This window comes from Podarcis muralis, chromosome 2 (genome assembly GCF_964188315.1).
Source record: "Podarcis muralis chromosome 2, rPodMur119.hap1.1, whole genome shotgun sequence".
NCBI classification, from domain to species: Eukaryota; Metazoa; Chordata; class Lepidosauria; order Squamata; family Lacertidae; genus Podarcis; species Podarcis muralis.
The window spans coordinates 110,485,627-110,508,426 of record NC_135656.1 but is presented as its reverse complement, the minus strand read 5'-3'; the positions used below and the strand labels follow the sequence as shown (position 1 = coordinate 110,508,426).

General features: G+C 46.3%; 1 long non-coding RNA gene across 1 annotated transcript; it reads left to right on the top strand.

Moving 5' to 3' along the window:
• Positions 1-9,421: 9,421 nt before the first annotated feature.
• LOC114591998 (uncharacterized) lies at positions 9,422-18,354 on the top strand. Its single transcript, XR_003705415.2, has 3 exons — positions 9,422-9,519; positions 14,601-14,707; positions 17,877-18,354. It is a non-coding gene; the product is annotated as an uncharacterized LOC114591998 (long non-coding RNA).
• The last annotated feature ends 4,446 nt before the right edge of the window (positions 18,355-22,800 follow it).

Here is a 22,800-nt window from a genome sequence, read left to right as displayed (position 1 = left end):
TCGTTCCGGAGGTCTGTTCTTAACCTGAAACTGTTCTTAACCTGAGGTACCACTTTAGCTAATGGGGCCTCCCGCTGCCGCTGCGTGATTTCTGTTCTCACCCTGAGGTAAAGTTCTTAACCTGAGGTACTATTTCTGGGTTAGCAGAGTCTGTAACCTGAAGCGTCTGTAACCCGAGGTACCACTGTATTTGTTATTTATTCAGTTTCTATACTGCCCTTCACCGGAGGATCACATTATGGTTTGCAACAGAAAAACACAAAGCTACATACATAATAGCCAACAAAATAATACCCCCTCCACAGTTTTGAAGGCCGTAGATTGTTTAATTAGCCAAAGGCCTGGGAGAAGAGGAATGTTTTTGCCTGGTGCCTAAAGGTATATCTCTAAGGCTGCAGGTGAGCCTCCCTTTAGACATGACTAATTTATGTTCATTAATGTTAATGGGCCTCCTCTGAGTTTAACTTAGTTGGATACAACCTCCAGGACTTTTTTAAATTAAAAAAAATTAAAATAATTGCACATCCTCCCATAATAAAATAATAATAATAAAATTTTATTTATATCCCACCCTCCCCAGCTGAAGCCGGACTTCTTCTTCTTCTTCTTCTTCTTCTTCTTCTTCTTCTTCTTCTTCTTCTTCTTCTTCTTCTTCTTCTTCTTCTTCTTCTCCTCCTCCTCCTCCTTCTCCTTCTCCTTCTCCTCCTCCTCCTCCTCCTCCTCCTCCTCCTCCTTCTTCTTCTCCTCCTCCTCCTTCTTCTTCTTCTCCTCCTCCTCCTTCTCCTCCTTCTCCTCCTTCTCCTCCTCCTCCTTCTCCTCCTCCTCCTCCTCCTTCTTCTTCTCCTTCTTCTTCTTCTCCTTCTCTCCTTCTCCTCCTCCTCCTTCTTTTCTTCTTCTTCTTCTCCTCCTCCTCCTTCTTCTTCTAATTTGCATAAGTCTACGAGCAATGCAGGAAATCTGCAACCAGATCTTCCGATGTTCCTTTTCAAAGCTTAGAAGTACGGTAGTTTCCACTCCTCATCAAAGGTTCTGACTTCATGGCCTGCCCCCCACCATTTGGGGAGCAGCAATGCTTCTGAATACCAGTTACTGCAACCCCCAGAAGGAGAGATTGCTCTTGTGCTCAAAGACCACTTGTAGGTCCCCACAGGCAGCTGGTTGGCCACTGTGAGACTAGATGGGCCATTGGCTGGATCCAGCGATCAAGCAACAGGAGAGCTTCCCTCTGATTCCACACAAAGAAGGCAACCAGATTGGACATTGAACCTTATATCAACACTGTAATGTAAAGAAAGAGAGGGTACTTTCTATCATATGTGGTGGTCATGTAAGATGATAAAAGACCTCTGGGAAACGATCTACAGTGGTACCTCGGGTTACAGACGCTTCAGGTTACAGACGCTTCAGGTTACAGACTCCGCTAACCCAGAAATTGTACCTTGGGTTAAGAACTTTGCTTCAGGATGAGAACAGAAATCATGCGGCGGCAGCGGGAAGCCCCATTAGCTAAAGTGGTGCTTCAGGTTAAGAACAGTTTCAGGTTAAGAACGGACCTCTGGAACGAATTAAGTTCTTAACTACAGGTACCACTGTATAATGAACTGATAAAAATGTAGAAAATAACTATTCCTAAGAAACCAGAAGCTATTCTTTTAGGTATTATAGGACCAGGGATCCCAAAAGACCAGACGTAACTATTTATGTACGCCACCACGGCTGCGTGGACTCTGTTAACCGAGAAATAGAAAGATGGTACAACTCTGACCAAAGTGGCAGACAAAATTGATGAACAATGCTGAGATGGCAAAACTTTTTTTTTTTAATATAAATTTTTTATTAAAGTTTCAAAAGTTTTTTATAACAACAAAAACAAAACAAAACAATACAATACAATATACATGACAAACAAAAAAATATAAAAAACAGGTATAATTTCAACCCTTATTTTCTTATAACTTACTTCCCCGACCTCCTCATACCTCCCCTTTCTGTATTCCAATTTCTAATTAAATTTTCAGCAAATCCTTCCCTTACTTTTAACTTCATTTTAATCTTATTTTTTCCTTTTAACTTATCCATTACCGCTAATAACCACATATTCTCTTGTCAGGAAACTGACATCGGAGCAGAGTGGAGAGGCTAGGCTCCCCAATGATGCCGGAGAGGGAACCAGTACAGGGGTAGAGAGGGCTTCTGCTGGGGAAGAAAGGCAAGGTGACACAAGGAAGAAAGAAGGGATTGAGAGCACTTCGGAGGGGAGGCTAAGAGACTCTTCTAGTGAGGTCAGTGAGGAGAGTGGAGGACCACCGGTGGGGACGCCCACTCTGCGCAGAAGGCTTCCGCGCAGAGAGGCAAGAAGGAGGCTGTCCGTTAAGGAATTTTTATGTTGGAAGAAGTTTAGGAAACGCCCACTGACGGATTCTGCCAGCGACTGAAGCAGTCGTGCCCAAGGGGGGCTGCTCAGCCGGGGAAAACGCAACCGCCTCACACAGTTTGGAGCAGGTGGAGGTTACACACAAGCAACCCCAATTCCCATGATATCTCTAATCCAGTGTCATTTTAACATTCATTAATTTTACAATATTTCTTTAAATAATCCTTAAATTTTTTCCAATCTTCTTCCGCTGTTTCTCTTCCCTGGTTTCGGATTCTGCTCGTCATCTCTGCCAGTCCCATATAGTCTATCACCTTCATCTGCCATTCTTCCAAGGTGGGTAGATCTTGTGTTTTCCAATACTTTGCAATGAGTATTCTTGCTGCTGTTGTAGCGTACATAAAAAATGTTCTATCCGAGATGGCAAAACTTAACAGGAAGAATTAGAAACCAAGAAGAGGAGGTCTCTAATAAAGAATGGAGAACATTTATGATTTATTTGAAAAGCTATTGTAAACAATTACATACACTGGTAGAATTGACAGAAAACTTGTAGTAAAAAAACTGAACTATGGCTTGACAAGGGGTTTATAAAAATAGAGTTATGATGGAGATGCAGAGGGGGAAAGCATTACATTAAGATCCACAATGGGGGGGAGGGAAGTCAAAAGGGATTATATATTTAATTCATTTGTTTATGTAAAGTAGAAAATGCAAAAATAAAATTTATATACATATATAAGAATATTGGGAACGCAGGTGGCGCTGTGGGTTAAACCACAGAGCCTAGGACTTGCTGATCAGAAGGTCGGCTGTTCGAATCCCCGTGACGGGGTGAGCTCCCATTGCTCGGTCCCTGCTCCTGCCAACCTAGCAGTTCGAAAGCACCTCAAAGTGCAAGTAGATAAGTAGGTACTGCTCCGGCGGGAAGGTAAACGGCGTTTCCGCGTGCTGCTCTGGTTCGCCAGAAGCGGCTTAGTCATGCTGGCCACATGACCCGGAAGTTGTACCAATAAAGCGAGATGAGCACTGCAACCCCAGAGTCGGCCACGACTGGACCTAATGGTCAGGGGTCCCTTTACCTTTATAAGAATCTTACGTAAACATTTGTGGATAGGGTTACCATATTTCAAAAAGGGGAAATCCAGACACAAAAGCTGTTGAGATTTTTTTTTAGTTTGGCCCAAAGTTGTTGAGCTTTTTATTTATTTTTTGCAAAATCTCAAATATATATATATATATATATATATATACAGTGGTGCCTCGCAAGACGAAATTAATTCGTTCCGCAAGTTTTTTCTTCTTGCGAGTTTTTCGTCTTGCGAAGCACGGTTTCCCATAGGAATGCATTGAAAATCAATTAATGCGTTCCTATGGAAACCGACTTCAGACCAGGTCCGGGGACAGTCTGTCCCCCGACCTCTTCTGAAGGCTGGGGGGGGACCAAGGGCTTTTCTTCCCACCCCCAGCATTTTAAAAAACCCCGGGACAGCGGGGGACTTCTCCGCTGTCCGGGGCGATCTTAAAATGCTGGCAGGCGGGAGCGAGGCCTCCGCTGCCGCCCGCCAGCATTTTAAAAAGCCCTGGGACAGCGGGGGACTTCTCCGCTGTCCCGGGGCGATTTAAAAGCCCCCGGGAAGGCAGGCAGGGGGGGACAAAGACTTTCGCCCCCCCACCGGCCTTCAGAAGAGGTCCAGGACCTCTTCTGAAGGCGGGCGGCGAAAGTCTACGCTCCCCCCCCCCCCGCCTGCCTTCAAAAGCCGTCCAGGACAGCGGAGAAACACGCTGCGTTTCTCCGCTCTCCCGGGAAGGCAGGCAGGGGGCGAAAGTCTTTGCTCCCCCCCGCCTGCCTTCAAAAGCCGTCCGGGATAGCGGAGAAACTAAGGCTGGCGGCGGGAGCGACAGGAGCACCTAGACTGGAGCATCGCAGACCGCCCACAGCAAACCATGTTCTAAAGGACTGCCACTACGTAATGGGAGGGTCGTGCAGTTCCCAGCGCAAGGCAAGGCACACGTCAAGGTGAAGATTGAGGGTCAGCTGTGCGACATGGAGGTGGACTCCGGATCTGGATTCACTATCGTATCGGACCAGACCGCGAGGACATTCTTCCCCAGGGGTAAGTTGCCCCCTCTGGAGCCCTTCCCGGCAACTTTGCAGTCATACTCAGCGGGCCGCATCCACGTCATGGGAATGTGTGCCGTGAGAGTACAGTTCCGGGACAAACAGGCGGTACTCAAACTGGTGATTGCGAAGGGCAGTCGCCCCAGTCTCCTGGGCACTGACTGGTTCCCCGCCCTGGGACTGAGTATATCAGGGCTTAATTCAATCCAAACCTGCCCTGAGATGAGCGAGGCATTATGCAAAGAATTTGCTGGTCTCTTTAATGGAAAACTGGGTTGTTATAAAGGGCCCCCAGTTGACTTCGAATTGGACCCTGGGGTGGCCCCAATCCGACTCAAACCAAGGTGAGTGCCATTTGCACTACAACCCAAGATCGAAGCAGAGCTGGATAAATTGGTCAAGCAGGGAGTTCTCTCACCCGTGGACTCTGCTAAGTGGGAGACTCCAATTGTCACGCCCCTTAAAGCAAATGGGGAAGTCAGGATCTGTGCAGATTACGAATGTACTATCAATAAGGCACTCAGGGGAAACTCATACCCCATTCCAGTCGTATCACATCTGTTGGCTAAACTGGCTGGGGGCAAGGTGTTCGCCAAAATTGACCTGGCACAAGCTTACCAACAGCTGCCAGTAACCCCACAATCAGCGGAAGCACAGACTATTGTCACACATAAAGGGGCGTTCAGAGTTAACAGATTACAATTTGGAGTTTGTGTGGCCCCAGGGATTTTTCAAGGGCTCATGGAACGCCTGTTAAGAGGTCTGCCGGGGGTCTTGCCAATTTTTGATGACGTTTTGATTGCTGGAAAAGACCCACAGGAACTGGTTGCGCGTGTCCGTGCAGTGTTGCTCAAGTTCAAGGAGGTGGGGTTGCAGCTGAAAAAGGAAAAATCCAGTTTTGGGGTGCCAACTGTGGATTTCTTGGGGTTTAAAATTGATGCATCAGGCATCCACCCCACAGATGCCAAGATTAAGGCCATCAGCGAGGCACCACGACCACAGAACAAGACGGAGTTGCAGTCATTCCTGGGACTTGTTAACTTTTATCATTCGTTCTTACCCCAGAAAGCTTCGGTAGCTGAACCATTACATAGACTGTTGCAGAAAAAGAATGTGTGGCGATGGGGGCAGGGGCAGCAGAAGGCTTTTGACTCCTTGCGAGGAATGCTGAGCAGCAGGAGCGTCCTTGCTCATTATGATGAGTCGAAGCCGCTGGTCCTGGCATGTGATGCCTCTCAATACGGCCTGGGGGCGGTGCTGAGTCATAGGGAACCGGATGGGTCGGAAAAGCCCATCTCTTTCTATTCCCGTACGTTGTCGCCCACGGAGCGCAACTATGCTCAAATTGACAAAGAGGCGCTTGCAATTGTGGCAGGAATCAAAAAGTTCCATGATTATGTGTACGGTCGCCATTTCTCCATTGAAACGGACCACAAACCACTGTTAGGGTTGTTCAACCCGAACAAACAGAGGGTACAGCTACTATTGGTTCATTTAAGCTGCTGTATTTGGATCCTCTGTCTTACTGGTTTCCTCCAAAAGGCAGGACGTCACAACATTCTTCATTTTGCAACTCCAAAGGGGAAGACACCAGTTCCTACAGCCAGTCTATCAAACAACCCTGGCAGGGTCACAACGCCACTGGCAGCCCCACAGAGTCCTAGAGAACATTGGCGGGGGGCAGTTATACAGTGGTACCTCGGGTTAAGTACTTAATTCGTTCTGGAGGTCTGTTCTTAACCTGAAACTGTTCTTAACCTGAAGCACCACTTTAGCTAATGGGGCCTGCCACTGCTGCTGCTGCGCCGCCGGAGCACGATTTCTGCTCTCAACCTGAAGCAAAGTTCTTAACCTGAAGCGCTATTTCTGGGTTAGCGGAGTATGTAACCTGAAGCGTATGTAACCCGAGGTACCACTGTATAGCCAGATCTTGTCTGGGATACCTAAACAGTCCTTTGTAGAATCATGCCCCGCCCTCGCCCTCCCTCTCCCCCCTCCTCTCTCTTCTTCTCCCCCTCTTTTTCTACCCTCCTTGAAAACCATGCCACATATATGCATTCCAAAATTGCCATTTCTCAGCCAGGACATCCTGCTGACTCAGTTCCAGCTTCCGAGCGTCTTCCAGGTATTCTGTAGGCATTCTTCCCGCTTGTTTACAGTCCTATTATCTGCATCGCGAGGCTCCGGTGAAGCTCATTAGCACCAGAGTGTGCTATTCATTCTCTGATAATCAAACCATGTTCTTCCCGTACAAACGTCCCACACGTAGTATTTAGGAGGCTCAGCGCTCTCAGTCTAGCAATGTAACAATCCTCCTCTTTGGAGCTCAGGCAGCAACACAACATTGGGCCATGGGGGCTGTGTACACACATTCTCGTTTATTCTGCATCCAGTACACTTCCTCCACTGACTTGGAAAGCAGAGTACACACAATGGTAAAGGTAAAGGTAAAGGGACCCCTGACCATTAGGTCCAGTCGTGGCTGACTCTGGGGTTGTGGCGCTCATCTCGCTTTACTGGCCGAGGGAGCTGGCGTACAGCATGACTAAGCCGCTTCTGGTGAACCAGAGCAGCGCACGGAAACGCCATTTACCTTCCCGCCGGAGTGGTACCTATTTATCTACTTGCACTTCGTGTTTTCGAACTGCTAGGTTGGCAGGAGCAGGGACCGAGCAATGGGAGCTCACCCCGTCGCAGGGATTCAAACCACTGACCATCAATCCGCTCATGCCACAGGCCATCAATCCGCATTTGAACTTTTTGGAAGAAGGGTTTATAATCAGAGAATCATAGAGTTGGAAGGGAACCTGAGGGTCATCTAGTCCAACCCCCTGCAATGCAGGAATCTCAGCTGAAGCGTCCATGACAGAAGACCATCCAACCTCTGCTTAGAAACCTCCAAGGAAGGAGAGCCCACAACCTCCCGAGGGAGACAGCTTCACTGTGCAACATCTCTAACTTTCAGAGGGTTCTTCCTCATGTTTAGTCGGAATCTCCTTTCTTATAACTTGAAGCCATGGGTTCGAATCCTACCCTCCAGAGCAGAAGAAAACATGTGACACAGCCCTTCAGATATCTGACGGCGGCTACCCTATCTCCTCACAGTCTCCTCTTTAGCAGGCTAACCACACCCAACTCCTTCAACCGTTCCTCATAAGGCTTGGCTCCAAGGCATCTTGGCCGCCCACCTCTGAGCATGTTCCAGCTCGTCGAAGAAAGGAGCCAAATATGATATTGAGAAGCTAAGCTGCTTAAAGCAAGCAGTGAAAGGATTAAGGAGAGGCTCAGATTGAGCCTTGAGATCTCAATGACTCAGTGTGGGAGGAGACATTCTGTTGCCTGAGATAAAGGGCAAGATGGCGGCCCTTCCCATTCCAGCGGCAACAGCCACCTGGACATTGAATCTCAATCCAACATGGGTGATGGGACAGCACCTTACACTGGCACACGGGAGCCTAGGAAGCCGCCTTAAGACCTTGGGCCCAGCCCTGCCTCTCAGCCCGGCCTACTCCACAGGGTTGTTGTGGAGATTAAAAGATGATGATGATGATAATTTTTTATTTATACCCTGCCCTCCCCAGCCAAAGCCGGGCTCAGGGCAGCTAACACCAGTAAAATTACAATAAAAACATAATAGGAGGGGGGGGGACCAATTTAAAATATGGCTTAAAATACAATTTAAAATGCAACCTTTTTCAGCCGTGGGCCAGGCCACCGTCCCTCAGACCATGTGGTGGGCCGGACTATATTTTGGAGAGAAAAAAATGAAAGATTTCCTCTGCCCCACAAATAACCCAGAGATGGATTTTAAATAAAAGGACACATTCTACTCATGTAAAAATACGCTGATTCCCGGACCTTCCACGGGCTAGATTGAGAAGGTGATTGGGCCAGATCCGGCCCCCGGGCCTTAGTTTGCCTACCCCTGATCTAGTTCAACCCCCTGCAATGCAGGAATCTCAGCTAAAGCATCCATGACAGATGGACATCCAAACTCTGCTTAAAACCCTCCAGGGGAGGAGAGTCCACAACCTCCCGAGGGAGTCCGTTCCACTATCAAACGGCTCTTACTGCCAGACAGCTTTTCCATATCTCTAGTTGGAATCTCCTTTCCTGCAACTTGAAGCCATTGGTCCGAGTCCTACCCTCCAGAGCAGGTGAAAACGAACTTGCTCCACCCTCCATGTCACAGCCCTTCAAATATCTGAAGATGGCTATCCTATCTCCTCTCAGTCTCCTCCTTTCCAGGCTAAACATGCCCAGCTCCTTCAACCGTTCCTCATAAGGCTCAGCTTCCAGACCCATAATCATCCCAGTTGCTCTCCTCGGCACACCTCCCAGCTTGTCAACATGCTTTTCAAACTGCGGTGCCCATAACTGGACACAGTATTCCAGGTGTGGTCTGTCCAAGGCTGATGGACTTAGCTTTGGTACCTTTTGGGTTTTCTTTAGGTAACTATCTCCAGAGACTTGGGCAGTAATTGCTTTGGGTTCTCTTGAAGCATCGCAATTGTGACACAGTCTGTTTGCTGCCCAGGAATGCATTTGATTTATTGGACCAAGCCGAGTGTGAACTTCATATTAATGTGTGGCTAATCTTCCCAAATCTGTCCAATTAGTGACTCACCCAGGATAGAGAAGCCTTTTTAAGAACTGCTGTGCACTGATCTCCCGCATTTCCTGCTTTAATCTCTGAACAATTTTCAATTGCACATTAGATTCATGGAGCACCGAGGGCTGGAATACATTCTGAGGTGTGTTAAGTACCGATGGTTGAATTAGACAACCCACACAAGTCAGGAGCAGGTGACAGTAGATGGAGACCAGTTGAACCGGCACAAACCTCCCTGTGGATTATTGCAAAAGATCAATCAAAATCACTCCACCCCAAACTGAATTAGCAGCCACCTACCAGTTCTGGGAAGGAAAGGAGAAGCTGCGTACATAAAGGCACCTGAGATTCTTAGACGACTGGAACATCACCAGGAGAAGGCACCCAAGACAGAATAAACATCGCCACCTTGTAAGTTAGAACTTCTTTGTTCGCCGGTTGAAAAGAGGGGAAGAAGACTTCAGAGGTGAACGTGATTTGCTCCGGAAGCATTAGGAATCCAGCAGGTCCAATAGGATGATGATTGCCTGGAGAGAGAAAGGGAAATGGGGGGAAATTATTACAGGGCTGCACCGATTGGTGGTGCAGGATGGTGGAAGCCTACCCTGTTCCTCGAGCAGGAGGAAAACGGACTGCTAGACAGATGGGGTTGTTTTAATGTCTAATTATGGGTGCTCATGGTTTAATCTTTGTGTAACTGTCTTTTATACTTTCCAAGCCGCTTAGAAGCCTGTTTAGGAATTAAGCAGTACAGTGGTACCTTGGGTTACAGATGCTTCAGGTTACAGAAGCTTCAGGTAACAGACTCCGCTAACCCAGAAATAGTGTTTCAGGTTAAGAACTTTGCTTCAGGATGAGAACAGAAATCATGCGGCGGCAGCGCGGCAGCAGCAGGAAGCCCCATTAGCTAAAGTGGTCTTCAGGTTAAGAACAGTTTCAGGTTAAGAACAGACCTCCAGGACAAATTAAGTTCTTAACCCGAGGTACCACTGTAAATAAATAGCTAACCAAGCAAGCAACATAAAACTGGGCTTTAATTACCGTATTTTTTGCTCTATAAGACTCACTTTTTCCCTCCTAAAAAGTAAGGGGAAATGTGTGTGCATCTTATGGAGCGAATGCAGGCCGCGCAGCTATCCCAGAAGCCAGAACAGCAAGAGGGATTGCTGCTTTCACTGCACAGCGATCCCTCTTGCTGTTCTGGCTTCTGAGATTCAGAGTATTTCCCCCCCCCCCCTGTTTTCCTCCTCCAAAAACTAGGTGCGTCTTATGGTCTGGTACGTCTTATAGAGCAAAAAATACGGTAGTTAAAGAGGATAGGGAGACAAATGAAATTTATTTGGAACGAGAAACAGCGTGGAGGAAAAGGTTCTTCCCAAATCAGCTGGTCTAGGAACACAGGTGATTTTGCCTTCCACTTAGGGAGGTTGGATTGGCTCGCTTGCCAGAGTGATCCATTTCTGGCCTCTAGCACTTCCATTCTGGTGGCTGAAATGCAAACTAAAGGTAAAAGGTAAAGGTACCCCTGCCCGTACGGGCCAGTCTTGACAGACTCTAGGGTTGTGCGCCCATCTCACTCTATAGGCCGGGGGCCAGCGCTGTCCGGAGACACTTCCGGGTCACATGGCCAGCGTGACATCGCTGCTCTGGCGAGCCAGAGCCGCACACGGAAACGCCGTTTACCTTCCCGCTAGGAAGCGGTCCCTATTTATCTACTTGCACCCGGGGGTGCTTTCGAACTGCTAGATTGGCAGGCGCTGGGACCGAGCAGCGGGAGCGCACCCCGCCGCGGGGATTCGAACCGCCGACCTTTCGATCGGCAAGCCCTAGGCGCTGAGGCTTTTACCCACAGCGCCACCCGCGTCCCTTGAAATGCAAACTACCTTTGCTGTAATGCAATGAATAAAACCACTATAACTGGTGAACTGTAGTTTTATTCATCCCATGTGGGTAATTCTGATTATTTTTTTTACAACAAAATAAATATGAAAGTCATCTTTAAATGTATTAATTTTTTTCAGTTATCATGGGCAGCATTAAACTACTTTTAATTATTATTATTTTTGCACTAGGATTATCACTAGTGCAATGAGATTTTGACCCTCCCCTACCCCAAATCTTCCCCAGAGGGTTGCGGGGACTGGATATGAGGAGAGCATTTCATTGTGCAAAGAGAAATCCTTGTGCAAGTCTCACCTTAGTGCTACATTGAATACAATGCAATGCTTGTTAGCTCCTCTTTAACCTCGATTAATAAATAACATCAATGCGGACTTGTGAAATTGGGGTGCTTAGTGGAGCCTCAGCTTAACTGGACTGAAGTAATTTGCCTTTGTAAAACAACAGTCGGATGTTGAAAACAGTGGAGACTCTTCCATTACGGCTTCCGGGGCACATCTCTGTCAATCAGAATATCGAGAAATGTTTTTAATGCTGCAAAAAGAAAGAACTCTCAAAGCCACACTTCCCGCCCGCCCAGCACACATTTTATACTTCTATGAATTTGCAGAGGCTTGTGGAGGCATTTTTGTCAGCCTTCTGTTTCCTGGCCAGTCAGCTGTCTGGCACCACTCAGCCAACCCTAACCCAGAAATATAGCCAGGGCCGGCCTGTCCATAGGGCAGACGGGTGAAGCTGCCTCAGGCGGCAGAATCCAAGGGGTGTTTCTGCATGTGTGGCCAACGCTAGAGAAGCAAGGAGAGGCGGTTGCGGTGGCTTCCAACTTCTGGCGAGATCACCCTGGGCTCCTGCAGGATTTTGCAGAAAAAAACATGTGACTGCCATTTGAATATTAGGATTATTTAGTATTAAAAAGACTGCTGGCTTTTTACCCAGTGATGACCACACTGCTGCTCTCACTATTTATTTATTTATTTATTTATTTATTTATTTATTTATTTATTTATTTATTTATTTGAGGACTATTTAGTAGCCACTGAAGGGAGAGGGAAGGGTTGCTTTCTATATGCTCTCTATACCTTGTACCTTGTACCTAAGAAGGATTTTCTATATTCTCTGTACCTTGGATCTAAGTAAATTTCTGAGCTAATTTGATTTCTGCAAAATGTGGTCAGCTAGCAGCTAGCAAGAGATAACCAGACCTGCAAAAGAGGCCCCTCGCTTTCCTATTTTAGGAATGCAAGATACAGACCTGCAAAAGAGGCCCCTCGCTTTCCTATTTTAGGAATGCAAGATAAGAAAGACACATACGAAGGAGACGGGAGGAGGGGATGCAGGACGCTTAGCTAGAAGAAAGACACGTATAGGGGAAAATAGGGAGGGGGGCTGCTTAGAGGGCTAGCAATATAGACATGCCATATAAAGAAATAAGTTGAAAACTTTCCAGCTGATTGGGGAAGTTTCTGGAGGGCGTTTGGGGGAGGAGGGAGAGAGCTTTCTAAAAGTATAAGAAACTTTGCAGGTGCGTATCTCTTTGCAGCCAGTATATTTTCAGGAGCTATCCAGCTGGCTGTCTCTGTGTACAGAATGTCTCTGTACACAGATTTCAATAAACTCTTTTTCTCCAAAGAAGATTTTGCTTTCCTGGTACTTTTGTTCCCTCCAAGGTCCGGGGATGGCGTGGCTGATGGATCCCTAGGTAAATAAGGCTTCAGCCACTATATCAGATAATGGAGGAAAGCCTTGAAAGGCCAACACCATGAAGATGTTCAGAGCTGTTTCCTCCTCATAATTTTTTGTTTGTACTAGTAACCAAAGAAGCAAGGGGGGGGGTCTGTTTCCTACTTTGAGGAACTTTTTGTTTTCTTTAAGACCGTATTGACCTGAATATAAGCCTCACTCCCACCCCCCACCCACCCCGCTCCCAATTCCAACCAGGAAAAGTTAAAGTGTGGCTTAAATTTGCCACCTTACAATAACTGGCTTTTACGATATCGCTGCTGGAACAGACATATGGTACAGTAAAATGGAACGGGTGTGAGTGCCTGCGGAATTTTAAGGGAGCGGCTTATATTCAGGTATTGTGGTTTCTTCTTTCTTTCTCTCCCTTGAATTTTAAAGGTTCGGCTTATATTCGGGTGCGGATTATATTTGGGCCAATACGGTATTTGTTTGTGGTCTTGTGTGCGCACGCATGCGCGTGAGAGAGAGAGAGAGAAAGCAATCAAGCATGGACACAGTGTCTGTGTGTGGGTGTGTCCTTCTGTAATAAATATTTATAGATTTTTCTGAATAATTTTGCATTTATTTTTGTGCATTAAATTGGGAGGAGATACAGTGGATGGCTTGTGAAGCAACAACCTCTGTGCTCAGGTGTCCCTGCATTCACCCACTAAAAGCTGCATCAGCGGCTGGGTGGAGCAGGGCAAGGCAGGGCACTTTGATCTAAGTGACATGCAATTCCAGAGTATTTCCCAAACAGGTGTGTGAATTTGCTTTCAACAAGTCCCTTCCTTAACTTTGCACAATCCTGGCACACCAGGAGCCCCATGTGCTTGTCTGTCCTTTGTCAAGCGCTCCTGTATGGTCTCTGTGGACAAAATGTTCTTGTATTTTTAGTGGATATTTTACTATACTATCACTGAAGTTAGGGGAGAAAAACCTTAGAAGAAAAGTTACTTTGATCAGGTAGACATCTGTGCTGGATGGCAAGTCAATACAGCATGCAAAGGGGATGGTGACTGTAAGGTGAACAAGAACGACAGGCTACTGAACTCAGCTACATTAGTGGGGGGAAACAGAACTTTGATTGCATTATAAACATGCAACACCAGATGGTGCTGGAGAGCAAAGAAAAAATATTTGTGATTTTACATAGCGCTTTCCCCCCCTTTTGTCATAATGATTTAATTTCTGACTTATTAATAGCAGGGTTTTATCCTGTGTGTAAAGGTAAAGGTAAAGGGACCCCTGACCATTAGGTCCAGTTGTGACCGACTCTGGGGTTGCGGCACTCATCTCGCTTTATTGGTCGAGGGAGCTGGCGTACAGCTTCCAGGTCATGTGGCCAGCATCACTAAGCTGCTTCTGGCGAACCAGAGCAGCGCACGGAAATGCCATTTACCTTCCCGCCGGAGCGGTACCTATTTATCTACTTGCACTTTGATGTGCTTTCAAACTTTTAGGTTGGCAGGAGCAGGGACCGAGCAACGGGAGCTCACCTGTAAATCCACCCTAAATGTACTAAATTTATATCCTGTCCTTCCTCCCAATGGAGGCCAATAGCAAACAATGAGTGATAAAACAGTAAATACATCTTAGAAACAAAATTTTAAAAACTCCAAAGGAAAAAGCAATTCTATTTCAGATGCAGACTATGAAAGATAACAAGTGAAGCCTTTTTCTGACATGGAGACGAAGCGATAGAGGAAGCGTTCGTCGGTTTAATTTCTGCATGTTGGCCTACTGTTATAAATGAAAAAGAGCAAGGCCAGTAAAAACTGTGGGAAATCCTATGCAGAAAGGAGGATATTTACCCTGGTTATGTCTTGGAGCCAGTCTGTGACTTATTTCTTCCCAATGTCTACCTGCAGGTAAAGGTGAACCCAGCAAGCTGCCAAGATGTGCAACTTGAATTTTGTTTGGAACATACTGAAATGTATGTTTAAGATAGTAAAGTGGATTTGTAACAAGGCCAAAGGTAAGAGGAGTGGGCTGATGCAGGGGGTCTTATCATTCACCCACCTTCCCCAAGGTGGTATCCTTTTCTGTACTACAAAACCCATCAGCTGCAGCCAGCATGGCCGTGAGAGCTGGGACTGGTGGAAGCTGTAGTATGTAACAGCTGAAGGGCACCAGGTTGGGTAAGGTTCCAGCACATTCAGAGTCTGATCCTGAAACACTTCTGTTAAAAACATACAGAATACCCTCTCTGAATGCTTATTTGCCATGCTTAAGACTTCCCTGATTCTGTTGTTTAACGTTCTCTCAAAAACCTCATATTTTACCTGGTGCTTAGTTTTAAATTACTTTTTTAAAAAATTATACAGTATTATTTTTACCTATTTCTGGAAACTGCCTCGCGAGGACCTGGTCCTGGGAGACAGGATAGAAACATTTTGGATAAATAAATAAAATTATACAGTGGTACCTCGGGTTACAGACGCTTCAGGTTACAGACTCCACTAACCCAGAAATAGTACCTCGGGTTAAGAACTTTACCTCAGGATGAGAACAGAAATTGCGCAGCGGCAGCGGGAGGCCCCATTAGTTAAAGTGGTACCTCAGGTTAACAACAGTTTCAGGTTAAGAACAGACCTCCAGAACAAATTAAGTTCTTAACCCGAGGTACCACTGTACAGAAGTCAGGGAGGATGGGGGGGGGATTAACGTAGAAATAAATAAAAAAGGAAAGAGCTTGTTTCAGTGGGCATTTTACCTACAAGCACACTGGGCTCCAATAAGTTATTTCCAAACACTTTTTTATTGAAGGGGTGGGGCAGATACCTGCCAATTAAATATAATGGAGACAAACATGATACTCTGAGCTAAGACGTTTAAATCAGTGTTTCCCAACCGGTGTTCCGCGGCACACTAGTGTGCCGCGAGACGTTGCCTGGTGTGCCGCGGGAAAAATTAAAAAATTCGAAAGATATCCGGAGAGGCGGCCTTCAGGCGAGTTTTAATTTTAATTTTCCTTCTCCCACTTAATGCCCCACGCTCGCCCGAGCAGCTTGCAGTCCTCGGTAACCACGGCGACCCGAGGGAGGGGAGGGAACAGGGAAGTCGAGGGCGGCGGCGAGCCGCGATGACGTCAGTGGGCCGCGCCGCCTCGTCCTGGCACGGTGTGAGAGCCCCGGCTAGTGGCGCGAGCTTCAGAATAAGTGGGATCCGCGTACGTGAGACTGAGATCGCGGGTAAGGAGCTCAGCCCTGGGCAGGAGGAAGCGGGGCCGCGCGTGCGGGCCACATCCCCACAGAGAGCGAGCCTCCCCCAGCCCACCACTCCGGGCAGGTCCACTCGCATGAGGGGGCGGCGATGGCGACGGCCGGCAGCTTGCCTGCAATGCCATCCCTCGAGCAGGCGAGGAGCCCGGAGGCTACCAGATGCGAGTTCTCTTTCCCACCCTGCTCGGGAGTCCAGAGCACTTGGTCGCATTCAGGATCTAGAGTGGGGAAGCGGGGCTTGTGTCTGGGCTGGACACATTGGGCTGCCTGTGCCGCTCGACCTGCAGGGAGAAATCAGGGTGGGAGTCACGACCGTGAGGCAGGGCTGCCAAGTGTGGCAGAAGAGGACACGGCCGTCGCACCTGTCCTTAGGTAGGAGCTTCTTCCGTGTCGACCTGCTGCCCTAAAGTCTTGGCTTTTTTCTTGGCTTTTTGGCGGTTGGCACAGAAGGAAGGCAAGGGGGAGGGGGGAAAATTGAAACTTACACTTTCGTGCGTCCCTCCCGGCGTGACGCTGCGCGCTGACGTCACGGGGCTGTAATGGTGGTGTGCCTCGAGATTTTTTTCATGAAACAAGTGTGCCTTTGCCCAAAAAAGGTTGGGAAACACTGGTTTAAATTAAACACCAATAAGATAAGGGCACCCAAAGCAGAGGCTCAGATCAAGATCTTGGTGACTGGGTGGCCCTGGCACAGGAGAAGGGACAATGCCATTAGAAATATAGGGAGCTCAGTATTGCCCACACGGACTGGCAGTAGCTGTCTAGGGTATCAGGCAGGGACCATTCCCAGTGCTACCTGCAGATGCTGGGGACTGAACCTAGGACCTTCTTCATACAAAGCAGATACTCTAGCCCTGAGCTACACTATGGTCTCTCCACATTTTGCTGCCTGACGACAAGATGTCTCCCGCTCCCATCTTCCACTGCCCTTGAGGGCAAACAGGCTACAGTGGTACCTTGGTTCTCAAACTTAATCCGTTCCAGAAGTCTGTTCCAAAACCAAAGCGTTCCAAAACCAAGGCACGTATTCCCATAGAAAGTAACGCAAAACGGATTAATCCGTCCCACACTTTTAAAAACAAGCCCCCAAAACAGCAATTTAACATGAATTTTACTATCTAATGAGACCATTGATCCATAAAATGCAAGCAATAATCAATGTAAGGTAAAGGTAAAGGGACCCCTGACCATTAGGTCCAGTCATGACCGACTCTGGGGTTGCGGCGCTCATCTTGCTTTACTGGCCGAGGGAGCTGGCAATGTACTGTACTATAAAATAAATAAGACAGTATTGTTGATGGATAAAAATTAAAATTAATCTTTTTTTTTACCTGCATTGTTGATAGTCATTGTTTGGATTGGGGAGTGGGGCTTCTATCCATTTCTGCAGTCGCACAATCAATCAATCAGTAGCTGAACTGGGTTCCACACAGTTACAAAAACAAATTAACTGAAAAAGCTTCAGAAACAAAAACGCAAAATAAATAGCAAAAACAAAAGCGCCAAACTTAATCCGTTCCGGAAGTCCGTTTGACTTCTGAAATGTTCGAAAACGCAAGGTGCAGCTTCTGATTGGTGCAGGCGCCCCGGAAACAATAGCCGGCAGTTGCATCGGATGTTCGGCTTCTGAAAAACGTTTGAAAACAGGAACACTTACTTCCGGGTTTTCAGCATTTGGGAACCAAGGTGTTTGAAAACCAAGGTACCACTGTAGATACACGGATCAAGGTTTCTCCAATGAGATTTTCTGGAAATGAGCAGCGCAAGCCTGAACACGTTTACTCAGAAGTAAGTCTGTCTGAATTCAGTGGAACTTCCTGCCCAGGAACTTGGTTAAGGATTTGCCCCGGTAGGCCAGGTTCCCTTCCTAACTTCTGGCCTTTTATGTTTTTCCCATAGTCTTCATGTGTGTTTCTTTTTCAGAACGGATGAAGCGACACAAGCCGGCGATCGAAAAACCACACAAGCCGGCGATCGAAAAACCACCCAAGCCAGCGACTGAAAAACCACTGACACCAGCGACTGAAAAACCACCCAAACCAGCAACTGGGAAACCACCCAAGCCAGCAACTGAAAAGCAAGACTGAAGAGGGAATGACGGACCTCCACAGTCCCATCTTCTCCAACACTGGCAGTAACATCCCTCTGACTGTCAAGGCACGCCATGTTATTTTGTTAATGCAATAAAGCTTGTTTGGAGCCGAACATCTGAGTTTAAGGATTTTATTTTCAAGCGAATGATGTCTAAGAGGCATTGGAAAAATGCATTTTTTATTTATTTGCATTTGCATATTGCTAGGAAGTTCTCTCTATGCCACTCTGTGGGCTTTTGATGTGCTGAATTTTAATTCTCTTCTTTAAACAACATAGCCAAACTAGACATGGTGGCCTGAGACCCAACTGGGATCATTCAAAGGGGAAGTGCAGCTTGTGTTGTAACTGTGACAATAGAAAGGAGGGAGTCCACCCTTTCCATGTCCTAATTTTCTAGACTGGATTCTAGCGCTGTCACTCCCCACACAGCTATTTGCCCTGTGGGTTAAGACCAAAAGGTACTCTGCTATGGGGCAAACAGGTCCAAAGGAACAGTTTTCAGGCTGGGGGTAAAGATGATGATGATGATGATGATGATGATAATAATAATAATAATAATAATAATAATAATAATAATAATAATAAATTTATTTGAACCCCTCCCATCTGGCTGGGTTTCCCCAGCCACTCTGGGTGGCTTCCAACAAAGATTAAAAATGCATCAAAATGTCACACATTAAACACTTTCCTAAACAGGGCTGCCTTCAGATGTCTTCTAAATGTCAGGTAGTTGTTTCTCTCTTTGACATCTGATGGGAGGGCGTTCCACAGGGCGGGCGCCACTACCAAGAAGGCCCTCTGCCTGGTTCCCTGTAGCTTTGCTTCTCGCAGTGAGGGAACCGCCAGAAGGCCCTCGGCAGAAAAAGTTAAACCTCCCCTCCCAAATTCAATTACAGCCCCACTCAGTTGCATTCCTCCTTAAGGAACTTAGTCACAGATCTCCTTCTAGGACAAAGTACATGTGACTCATTGTGTGCATTGCAGAACTTAATGGAGTATATAGGTCTGGTATATATTAGAGCAACTCCCTATAGCAATTCACAAAACATCAACAGGGTTAGATTATCTTTTATTCAGAAGAACAGCTTTATTCATTTATGCCATTAAAATCTTGTCCCAGTCGGAAGACCTTCACCCATATAGCTCTACGTGAAAGGCTTTGTAAAGAATTTCTCACAGGCCACGTGTAAAGGAATTCTTTCAAAGCCATATCAGCTATTGTAGTTCAAAAATATATCTGTACACAGAGTTTGGAACTGATTGGTTTTTGGTTTTTTTTTTTGAAGCCAAACTGTTATGCATCTAGCTTAAAGAGTTCTATTCAGAATCCCAGCATTTACATTTACTTAAATGTAAAGTGAGGAGGAATTAAAGAACCTTTTAATGAGGATGAAAGAGGAGAGCGCAAAATATGGTTTGAAGCTCAACATCAAAAAACAAAGATCATGGCCACTGGCCCCATCACCTCCTGGCAAATAGAAGGGGAAGAAATGGAGGCAGTGAGAGATTTTGCTTTCTTGGGCTCCATGATCAATGCAGATGGTGACAGCAGCCACGAAATTAAAAGACGCCTGCTTCTTGGGAGAAAAGCAATGACAAACCTAGACAGCATCTTAAAAAGCAGAGACATCACCTTGCCAACAAAGGTCTGTATAGTTTAAGCTATGGTTTTCCCAGTAGTGATGTATGAAAGTGAGAGCTGGACCATAAAGAAGGCTGATCGCCAAAGAATTGATGCTTTTGAATTATGGTGCTGGAGGAGACTCTTGAGAGTCCCATGGACTGCAAGAAGATCAAACCTATCCATTCTGAAGGAAATCAGCCCTGAGTGCTCACTGGAAGGACAGATCGTGAAGCTGAGGCTCCAATACTTTGGCCACCTCATGAGAAGAGAAGACTCCCTGGAAAAGACCCTGATGTTGGGAAAGATGGAGGGCACAAGGAGAAGGGGACAATAGAGGATGAGATGGTTGGACAGTGCTCTCAAAGCTACCAGCATGAGTTTGACGAAACTGCTGGAGGCAGTGGAAGACAGGAGTGCCTGGCGTGCTCTGGCCCATGGGGTCATGAAGAGTCGGACACGACTAAACGACTAAACAACAACAAATAATAGAAGAGATTTCAGCAGCTTAGTATGAGTGTGTGTGTGTGTGTGTGTGTGTGTGATATTGATATATATATATATATATATATAAAATTCAGGTTCAATATTTTGCATGATTACACTCAAAAATGCCAGGAAAATTGCACTGCTAAATCCCCACCATTTTCCAGGTTAACAGGATTGCAAATTGATTTTATTCCGGAAACAATGAGCAGGGGAAAGGGCACTAAACTTTCACTAGATTTTCTGAAGTGGCTTTTATGTTGTGTGAAATAAAGCTTGAACATGAATAGGTAAGGAAGGAATCATTGGGGACATGGAATAAAGTGTGGGAACTGCCTGCACAACTCTAAATACAGCATTGGGTACTGGTTTACAAAGCCCTATACAGTTTGGAGCCAGGATACCTGAAAGATTGTCTCATCCTTTATGCACCCAAACAATCACTGCGCTCAGGTGCTCCTGTTCAATTGAGCCTTTAAGTGAAGCAGCATCTATGAACATCCCTTCCAGTTAGATATCTGGCAAATACTGTTTTGACTAGTGTGGTGTTTTGTTTTGTTTCAGTTTCAACAGATATTCCTTTTCCAACAAGCCTGATAAGTGGCGATTTTTATTCTGGTCTGTATCTGTATCAGATTTGAAAATGTTTTCATTGTATGCTTTTTTTTTTTTTTTTTTTAGTTTTCATTTATTTATTGTTAAATTGCTTTGGAACGTTTCCTGGGAAGAGATTAATAAATGAAACAAACAAACGAGCAAAAAAATATCCCGCAATTTGCATTTGCTCTCCTCCCATTCCTGCTAATATTCCCTACTGGAACTTTTGTTATTCGTGGTTTCTCATCCCCATTAATCCATCAATAGGTTGCATCATCCTTTTAGGAGGAAGCCCTGTTCCCCTCCCTCCCCACACCTTGCCATCCCATTGCCATGACAACCGCAAGAGTCCAAGCTGGAGGAATTTACAGTATGGCAACCAGGAGAGGCGGTTACTATGGCAACCATTGGCGTGGAAGTAAAGAGGAGATGGCTGCGCTAGGCCTCACTAACCAAGGAAAGGGCTTGGGGAGTTGCTAGCTGTTTCCCTCCTCCTTCCTGCAGGGACCCGTGCCAGAAGATTTGCATTACAATTCAGAAATTCAACAGGTGAAGCTTTCCTTCCATTGGCACAACTCTGTGCTGGGATAAGATGCACCTGTTTGATTTCTACCTGTCACACATAGGCAACTTGCTGGAAAAGAGGTGGCCAGACTAACTGGGGACTCTTGAGTTCTTCCAGAGGCGTTTTCTATATTCCAAAAAAAAGAGCCAGGATTCCTGGGTACTTTGTGGGAAACGAGGTCATCTCTAGAAAATGTATTTACCTGCATCTGCTCGCTGTGGATAGATGTGTCTCCATGGAGACTCCTAGTAACCTTGTTGACCTGGCTTGGATTTTACCCTTGAGCGGACAGTGAAACAGCAAATGCTCTCAAATCTTAGGCGCCATAAACCTGTTACTTCCCACAGTTGATTTTTTTTATCATTATTTGTATCCCAGCTTTCAGAATACAAATGTTTCTAAGTGACTTACATAAAAAAAAAATAAGCCATAATAAACAACATCAACATATTAAATTGTTGATAGGTGGGAAGTGGTTAGCTCACTTGAGGCAATGTGGTGTAGTGGTTAGGGCAGGGGCAAGCAAATTTTTTCAGCAGGGGGCCGGTCCACTGTCCCTCAGACCTTGTGGGGGGCTGGACTATATTTTGAAGGGGGGGAAATGAACCAATTCCTATGCCCCACAAATAACCCAGAGATGCAGTTTAAATAAAAGGACACATTCTACTCATGTGCAAACACGCTGATTCCCGGACCGTCCGTGGGCTGGATTTAGAAGGCGATTGGGCCGGATCCAGCCCCCGGGCCTTAGTTTGCCTACCCATGGGTTAGGGTGTCAAGACTAGGGTTTGAATCCCCACTTGGCCAATGAAGCTCAATGGCTGTCAATGTGCCAATCACAGCCTCTCAGCCTGACCTGCCTCATAGATTTTCCTGGGCATTATGGGGGAGGGGGGGATTTCCAAAAGGTTGTGCCTTCTTCTGGTGGTGGGCTGTGTGTGTGTGTGTGTGTGTTGAAAATAAAAAGCTCAACAATTCTGGGGTCTTCCTTCCTTTCGTTTTCCAGGTGTCCTGGAGTGTTCACTCCAAGTTCTGCCTCCTTATACCTTATAAATAAATTTGTGTATGTAAAGTGTTTTTGTTTCTTTTTAGAGACTTGCTGATAATGAAGAGATGGAGGGTGGTCTTGGAAATCTGAACGCCAGGAAATTGCTCCTTCATAAATCTGGGATTCTTGCTGCAGGCATGAATGGATGTTGGGTGATTCATCGCAGAATCAGAAGCAATAATGTCAACGCATGCTGCTATGCTTTAGCTGCAGTCCTAGACACACATCTACCTGGAAGTAAATCCTGGATAGCTCAGTTGGTGGAGCATGAGACTCTTAATCTCAGGGTACTGGGTTCAAGCCCCATGTTGGCCAAAAGATTCATGCGTTGAAGGGGGTTGGATAGATGACCAGTGCAGTCCTTTCCAACTCTACAATTCAGTGGGGCTTACTTCTGAATAGGCATGTATAAAATTCCACCACCAAGCTGGAACCA